The sequence below is a fragment of the Sander lucioperca genome, chromosome 9, assembly GCF_008315115.2.
Source record: "Sander lucioperca isolate FBNREF2018 chromosome 9, SLUC_FBN_1.2, whole genome shotgun sequence".
Classification (NCBI taxonomy): domain Eukaryota; kingdom Metazoa; phylum Chordata; class Actinopteri; order Perciformes; family Percidae; genus Sander; species Sander lucioperca.
In genome coordinates this window covers 1653499-1662583 of record NC_050181.1, presented here as the reverse complement: position 1 = coordinate 1662583, position 9085 = coordinate 1653499, and the positions used below count along the sequence as shown (strand labels likewise).

Below are 9085 nucleotides of genomic sequence, written 5' to 3'. Positions count from 1 at the left end.
TGATGTCTATTGGAATACAATAAAGTGTAACATTGAATAGTACAAGCACAGAAGCAATGTCTTCACCTTTGAAAATATTCTCTCTTAATATCTGTAGATGTTTTACACAGGGACAACTGAAGAAAATAAGTAAGTGAACCAGGGTGTCCTTTTTGTGTTCTAGACACAGGCTATGCAAATTAAATGCAATAAATACAAAAAAACACTCACGCCAATGTTTAGACCAACACCAACATTCATTTACATTTGTTCTGACCAAAACATCCTTATTAGAGAATTATTGTTATCAGTGCAACAGATGAAGCTGACCCCACCCCCCTATGGTTTCATCTTCTGCTGCTCTTAACACTGCCAGCTTAAACTGGATTTAACAACCATGTGACTTCATGTGTGTATACAGCGTACAGTGGAAGGACTGGGATCACCCTTAACCAAGACAAAGTCACCTTTAGCAGTATCTACGGCTATCCAGTAGTTACTTTCAACTGATGCAAATGAAAAAGTTTTATATTTATTTTTATATTTATTTTTAGGTTTTACAAATTCAGATAGAAAATTCAAGTTTCCAATATTCAAAACAATTAAGTTGCTCAAATTTAATTAAAGATGCAGTAGGTAAGACTTATAACACTAACTTTCTGTCATATTTGTTGAAACTGACCCTATGTTCCAGTAGAACTACATGAAGCAGGTAATTAAAAAAAAAAACAAATCTGGCTCCTCTGGCACCACCTACAGCCTGTAGTGTGATTTGCAAAAATCCACCGCTCCCTGTTCAGATGCACCAATCAGGGCCGGCGGGGGGGGGGTGTCTAACCGCAAGTCAATCACTGCGCATGCACGCACATTCATTCTCCCTTGTGGGGGGAGGGGCTTAGGAGACCGTTTGGGCTTTAGCAGAAAGAGGGGAGGGACTGAGAAGTTGTCGATGTTCTAATTCTTTGGCTAAGTCCTGGATCTTCGCAATCCTACCTACAGCACCTTTAATCAAATTCTGATCTAACATTTCAAAGATACGTTATTTTTTTTTGGCCGCAGCAGAAATAAGCTATTCTCATGAACCATTTGTACATATAGCTACGGAAAGTAAACCACTCGTTGTGCATGTATTCAACGTATTTATTGCTGTATTAATTTCCCCTTGCGGGATTAATAAAAGTATACATTATTATTATTATTATTATTATTATTATTATTATTATGCACCACATTGACTGCTGCTGTATAAAAATGCTGTAGACCGGGGGGGTCGGGGTGGATAGAGGGGTCATAAAACAGCACTTTCATGCTGGGGAGTGGAGTTTGCTTCCTGGGGAAAACAAAAGACTTTGACCCAGGAAACGCATGTTCTTTCTTCGGGGGTGTTTTAATCCAAATCACAATTCTTTTTCACTAAACTTAACTAGTCGTTTTGGTGCCTATACTTAACTGGCGCCGCTGCATGACGCTCACTTTTTGTCGGCTAAACTCAACTGCCACGGCCCCTGAAAGGACTGTCATCTCGCGGGCCCCTGTAGCCAGCTCCCAATAACCTATTGTCGGCTAAACTCAACTAGCAATGGTCACTGATGAGACCGACAGCTCACAGAGCTCTGTAGCTGCCGTCACGTGACCAGCCGGCAGTCGCCTAATTTCGTAGGATATCAAAAGAATTGGTGTGCATACATTTTCCTGGGAAATACGGACCCATTCATGAGAATATAGTTTGGAACACAACACTGACTCATTATCGCCTTTTAAGTTGATATGGCTAACTTGTTAGCGATAAGTTGCCTTTCTTGGTAGGCATTTTCAAGTGTGACTTTTTTATCTTAAATTTTGGGTCTGAATTTTTATCAAAATCAATTTTTTTGCATTATCACCACTTTTAATTATCTATTGGAAATTTCAAAGAGAGACTGGTTTTCAAAGTAAAATGTGTCAATGCTATACATTCAGTGGCATTAAAATGTCAACATTAAATTCTCAGTTTTGGTTAAGTTTCAGTTGCTTATAACATTTAAATTATGAGGACTTATTATTGCTTCCATACATTACAAGTTTGCATTGATATAAAATATTGTTTACTGAGGTAGTCTTGGATTTGAGTAACCAGTTTGGCTCATAAATCAGTCTACTTCACATGGTCACGCACTGAGCATCCGATCTGGGCATATGTGCCGGACAGTTTGGGATTCCAAGTGTTTTGTGCCAACTGCCTCGGCCAGTTAGGGTTTGCCACATGAAGATACAGTCCGCACTGAGCCAACATGTTTTCAGGCACAGAAACACTAATCTCTAGCGGTTAAATCCTGCCTTTCCTGAAACACATTACACCATTCTGTGTTATAAAGTGTCCTTCACTTGTGCTTTAAAGGAGGTCAAATAATTATTTGCAAGTTCTCTTTAACCCTGGTCTGAAAATGATTGTGCAAAGTAGTCATCTGTGCCAGAGACTGTACATTTCACTCTTGTTCTTTGCCTGCAGTCTGGTTTTACAGTGGAGAAGAAATAGAACTATCAAACTCTTCATGACACAGCACTAATCTCTTCAGAGCTCCTTAAGGAGGGACAAATTACAGGCACTTAGTCCATGATTTGATCGTCATGAAAAGGTCGATCCCATTGTGCTTGTGAAAAATGAAGCACAGGTTGGGGAAATCTGATTTAGCATGTCAGAAATCGTTTCAGCTCCATATGCTCCTAATCTGCACTTGGCTTCCAAAACTGTTAAGACATCTTTGCATTAGCAGAAAGGTAATTAGATTGCGCACTGAGCCGACTGACTGTGCTTGGTGCAGATTTTCTGTGGTTGAACCATAGGCTTCATAAAAGATGGACCTTTTCTCTGTGACATCATTTGCAAGTTTCCAAGGAGCCAAAATGAAGCTGAAAGTGGGCGGCTACTGGTGGCTACAGCCGTCACCATCTTGCCAGTGCCTGACGTCACCTAACTTCCGGCTAATCCAAATATGGGTAAAGAGGTGGAGCGTGGACAGAGCTGAGTGAATGAAGCTGAATGAAGTCTACAGTCCATGCTCTCCTTCTGTGACGGCAGTCACCTGTGACTCAAAGCCGCACACCCTTAATAGAGCTCAACAGTCCCGCCCACAGCGGGTTCCTGAAGTAAAAATACAATGCAATTTCTCCATTGACAAATTGGAGTATAAGCCATAAAATCGTAACCATCGATAGTAGACTTAAAACCAGCTACAACATGACTAAGTGATATATGAGTATATACGCTCATATAGATGCCAAAAGTTCATGGGGCACCTGTTTTGAGATAAATGTCTTTTATTCGCAATGTCTTGGATAAGTACTCCATTACCCACAATCCTAAACAATCCCACAATCCCACAGTGATGCCTTTGATTGGTGTAACTCATGCTGGTGAGGAGGGGGAGCTGCCGGGAGCTGCCTGCACGATCCGTCATGCGCATTCCCAAAATGATGATCCTGTTTTACGAGGATTGACGATACTGCACGAAACACGATCGGTTCCACGCTTCTGCCGCTAGCCTCCACCGGGAAACTAACGTTAGTTTAGCTAACAGCTAATTCGGCTAACAGCTGTATATTTTAACGGTTATTTTCAGGTTTTATTTTGAGGGTCTTTTAAAGTTATTACATGCTGTCTCAGCTAGCGGTTAGCCAAATTAGCTGTTAGCTAAACTAACGTAGCTTCCTTTATTCAGTGGTGCGCGGTGATTTATGGGATGAGTAGTTCCTTCGCTCGATAATGAAACTATGTACACTTGTACCTTTTACTTTTTTTGGATTTTCTGTTGGTTTTTTCAGTCGAAATTATATGTTGTATGCTTATGAGTCACGTCGTAGCTGGTTTGCCTAAGGCATGGTCTAAAACTCTTTATGTACGGATTTTTCCAGACGTCAATGAGAGAAATGAATGGGAAAGTTACTTCCGGAACCCAAGGTCTCTTGAAGGAGGGGCGGGACTGTTGAGCTCTATTATGCAGAACTTTAAGCGTGAATATGATGTAAATGGTTAAGGGACCGTTCGGTATTTATGGAATGGACCACCAGAGGAAAATAGGGGAGGGTCATGTCTTTTTATTCTTTGTTGAGGGGAGGGTCATCCAATTATTTTTAGTCTAGGGGGGAGGGTCACCCAACTTTTGTATTCGTGAGAACAGCACCATTTCAAAGTGGCTTGTTTGGTGCATATTTATCCATGTAGCTCCATGTAGCTCTCTCAGTCTCGGCCCCTATTGCTAGAAGATGGGTCCCTCCCTATTTAGTCAGCCAGACAATTTGAACTATAGCTTTAGAGACCGTGGTATTTCCCAAACTGAATAAATCCTGCACGCACATATAAACGCAAAACTGCTTCGCTAGCTCCATCGTGTTGTAACTAAGACATCTGATGAAAAAATATTTTTATTCATTAGCATGATTGTCGTACTGTTTAGTTCAAAAACATCCAAAACACGTACAAAAACAGAACGGACCAAAAGCAAGGTTTTATTTTGAAAAATCAAAACTTGCGGACTGCACCAAGCCAAGCCGGGAGGGCATGAGACGGGAGGTCTCCAGGCTGCAGCCATACCTGACTTAAATATCCTTTTGGTCCCGGTGATATTATATATATATATATGAGAAGGAAGGAGTGGTAGCATGCAAGCTCCCAAATTGATGCTCGTCTGAGAAATGGAATTTGGATAATGTTCAGCTTTGGCAGCTTTACCTATATGCTAACATATACAATGACTGAGGAAGCCTAGTGACGAGTCCATAGCAACCAGTGTTGAATTTGTTTTTACCCAGTGTGCTTTGCTGAATGGTCTCAGTTTTATTGTTTTTTTCATGTGAATACTAGTTTACTAGATGTGTAACTTAGTATTTGAAGTAATGCAGAAGTGTGCATTTAGTTTCCATGCTTATTGTGTTTCCACAACAATGTTAGTTAGTAAATCTACTGAAATGGCCACCACACCATAACAGAGGAGTGTGATGCGTAAGATGAGAATGCAGAGGTTTAGTCACACATGTCATGGCTTTAAAAAAAACAAAACAATGGCTATCTGTATGTATTTTCCAAGCGCAAACCAGTACTGAAGGCATCAATAAATTGTTGGGGAGAGTCATTCTTTTTTCCATATCATTTTGGAGGATCATCCCAAATGTATTGCTGATGAAGGGAGGGTCAGGTCTATTTTGTCTAAAGATCCCAAAACTCCTCTGGTGGCCCCTGAAATAAATCAGTCCCTAAGTTATATAAAAAAAAATCACCCCTCCCCCCGTACAGTTGCCATGAAGGGGGAACTTAGCTATCAAGACCAAAACATTTTTTTTTGTTCCAGGCTTTACACATTTTTATTACTGCTGTAAAGTTGGGATTTTAACATGGGGGTCTATGGGGACTGACTCCCTTTTGGAGCAAGCCTTCCACATTGGCTTAATTTTTCAGCACCTGAGGTTGCCCCCTGGGTTGAACCTGCTGGCTTCCTGCTAGCTTCGCACTAGTCTCGCTTTGCCAGACCCTCCGCCACAGCTTATGCAAAGGAGAGTCTGGCTAGTCCACACAGCATTCCGGGATGGGAGAAAAATGTGCTCTGGTTTATTAGCATTTCTTTAAACCAATCACAATCACCTTGGGCGGTGCCAAGCGCCGGATGGAACCACAGTGCCGCTGCAAAATAGCCTCGGGAAGGAACCTGTTTTGGTGGAACGTGTACGTTCAAAGGTTGCTTTAGTCGTGCAACAGAAAACTCAGATTGGACAGATAGTCTAGCTAGCTGTCTTGATTTACGCTGCAGAGATCTGAGGAGCAGTTAACCATAGTCCTCTTCAATCCACCAGAGTTTAGAACGTCAACACAAAGAAAGCGGAAGGTAACGGACATCCGAATTTCTGGCGTTTAGATTTAGACTAGCTTCGTGCCAACAATTGGCCAGTGTGCATCAGATGATTTTCCAATACTAAGTGTGGCCACTACGCCAGAATCCCCTTTGGAGCCCAGCACTGTGGTTCTGTTGTAACCATAGACCTTAAAATGTACAGTCTATGGTTGTCACTGGATGGCAAGTATGTTTTTTAAGCATTACTCCTCAGACAAGAGTGTTCAAACCTATGGAGTCTTTAGTGGAGAAAGGCGTAGCTGCAGACATCCATCTCTTCCTTCGGACCAGTTCAGGTCCTGAGCTTGGAGAAAAAAAATGTGAAGTCTGAAATTGTGTACACCGGAGACAATACTATCAGGTTACGATAGCATGCCTCATAGTTCATTAGTTTGAATAAGCCACACAACCTCCACCAATAACAATACTATAATACTACTACTACTACTACTACTACTATTATAATAATAACACCAAGTTAAACAATACAACCTTAATATTTTGATATAACTAACTCATACAGTTAGGTTATGTAACTTCAAGCTGCAAATCACTTGGTACTAACCTCATGAGTTTGCAAATCACTTGGTACTAACCTCATGAGTTTGCAAATCACTTGGTACTAACCTCATGAGTTTGCTAACGTAAGATAGCTTTGCTAATGTCGTTAGCAAACTAACGTTAACTGAAATGATTACATTAAGCTTTCTGCTATCGTATCCTGACCGTAAAGCTAATACAAATACAATAACGTTACACAAACACTAAAAAAACGCAAGTGTGCAGAACCTCTGTAAAAAAAAACAAAAACAAAAAAAACACTCACAATTGACATTCCTTGAAAACTTAACCTTCTCAGATTCATTTATTTTAATCATTTTCAGAGGCATGTGGAGGGGTAATTACCCAGTATTTCACAAGGATAAAGAGAAACAGAATTTTCTTTTTTTGTGTTACAGTAATGTTTTTTTTTGCTCACCTATCATGTTAATAATCTTACCACTCCTGATATTTATCTTCCAACCCCTTAAAGGTTTGTCACAACACCAACATTGGGATCCACAGCTCTAAGCCAAAAATAAACAGACAGGAGTAACACCAATAACATTTGTTTCAGGATCATATTGTCTGCAGTGTGAAGAAACAACACCACACTGAGAACTCATTTCAACTATTTATTTTATTTCATATTACTGAACCAACAATGAATAGACCTTAGAGTGTACCTTTGTTACAGTAAACGCCACTGCCGTTTTTGCACATATAAAAATAGAAATCATTTGCTTCTAGAAATTGAAATTCATGACCAAAATTTGATGTGTCCAGCTCAGTTCACAATGATACTTAAAAGGTCACTTTATAGCATCATATATATATATATATATATATATATATATATATATATATATATATATATATATATATATATATATATATATATATATATATAGTGTGAGCATTCCACACAGCAGCATTACAGCTGTCAGCACTAAAGTTAATGTAAATCACAATCCATATCAATAGAAAAGCAGGTTATATTCGTCAAACTCCTATTGTACAAATTCTCACACAAATGCAGTGTCAAAAATGGATGCAAAACTGAAATTCATCTTTTAAGTCAAACCCATGGTGCAGAGTCAACGCAGTAACATACTGACATGTTTTAGTCTCGGTGGAAGGGAAATAACATGTGTTGACGGTGTTACAATGGATTCTGAAATGATTGCAAATTGTGGTATAAAGTGCACATTAAAACATTTGCATGAGAAAAAAAAAAAAAAAAAATCTTAATTACTACTTGACCATTAATGTCCCCCAAAAAAAGGATCTCTAAAAACATCTGAAACTTCTCTCTCAGGCGTTTAGGAGCAGCAAGAAACAGTTTAAAAGAATGGCTGGGGCTCGTTACTGTCATCGGAAGTATGTTAACGTCTCGTAAAATCTGTAGTTTAATTGTGATGGTTTTGTTCTGTAGTGGGTCTAGGAATATAACTGCTAACCTAAAAATTGTGAAACTTTCATAAAAACAGGAAGGGACTAACTTTTGGCCATTTTTCTAACGAGTTGTGGAGCAGAGGAGACAATGCGATCACGCAAGTGAGATATTTGGAATACAACACTTAAGACACCGACTTTACATTCCCATGCAAATAGTGCTTTGGGAGTATAAGTGGTTGTAGAAAGCAAAGTGTTCGGAACCTTAAAGCGATTGTTTGACACGAGACACAAGTCTTGAGGTTGCCATGGCAACCAGCGGAGACTCCAGGGAGTCACTGCCCCCTATCAAGAAATAGTTCCAGTATGTAGTCTTTTGTGAAACCAACAATTTTTGCACAGACAAGACATAACATGTTAATTAGTGAGCTTTAGAGGTGTGGGTATATATTTTGTTACATTTGGCCGGAGCCAGGCTAGCCGTTTCCCTGTTTCCAGTATTTATGCTAAGCTAACCATCTCCTGGCTCTAGCTTCATATTTAATGTACAGATACGACTATGGTATTATTCTTTTCATCTAACTCTCGTATTCGCATACTGTTGACTTATTCCTTTAAATTGTAAATTGGTGAACCAAAATTTAGATTATTAATGTGCCGCCTCTCGTTTCTATGCATTATCTTGTGGTTGCAATATTTTTGCTGGGTTTAGAGACATATCATTTCATGCACTTCTGTTCTGAGTTTAAGATTGAGCTCGAGACAAACCTTTGAAGACATGTAGGAAACATGACTCCCTGAGCTTCAGTGACAGCTCAAAGAGACCGATTCTTTCAAACACCAGTGTCAGTGTCAACCTTCAGTTAAATCGGAGCACCAGTCGTGAAGAGCTGAAGTAGAGAGTTGATTTTAAAGGATCTCTTTGAGTCAGCTGCAGCTCATCAGTTTGAGTACCTGGAGTGCTCGTGCCAAGAAGAGATAGAACAGTATGGAAGAGACGGCCCTGTTTAAAGCAACACTAGAGAACGTTTCCCGCTTCGGTCCCCCTACAGGTTGGAAGCAGAATTGTCCATTACATTACATTGTCCAGTTCATTCGAACTACAGAGCCGCTACCCAATCTGGCAAAGTTGCATAATGTAATGGACAATTAGGCTTCCAACCTGTAGGGGGACCGAAGCGGGAAACGTTGTCTAGTGTTGCTTTAATAGGTAGACTATGTAACTTGTGCTTTACAGCGGCCACTGTGGACACTAGTGGTAATTACAGGATAATAGCACATTCAATTCCCCCTCATTTCCCTAAACTGCT

General features: G+C 39.9%; 1 protein-coding gene and 1 long non-coding RNA gene across 2 annotated transcripts in view; one reads left to right on the top strand and one right to left on the bottom strand.

Annotated features, from left to right (window-relative positions):
* The window catches only part of LOC116041819 (protein BCAP-like), a 128021-nt gene that overhangs the window by 48548 nt on the left and 70388 nt on the right, over positions 1–9085 (bottom strand). The gene's annotated exons all lie outside the window — the stretch shown is intronic.
* Positions 575–9078, top strand: LOC118495759. Its single transcript, XR_004898192.1, has 3 exons — positions 575–585; positions 5829–5834; positions 8990–9078. It is a non-coding gene; the product is annotated as an uncharacterized LOC118495759 (long non-coding RNA).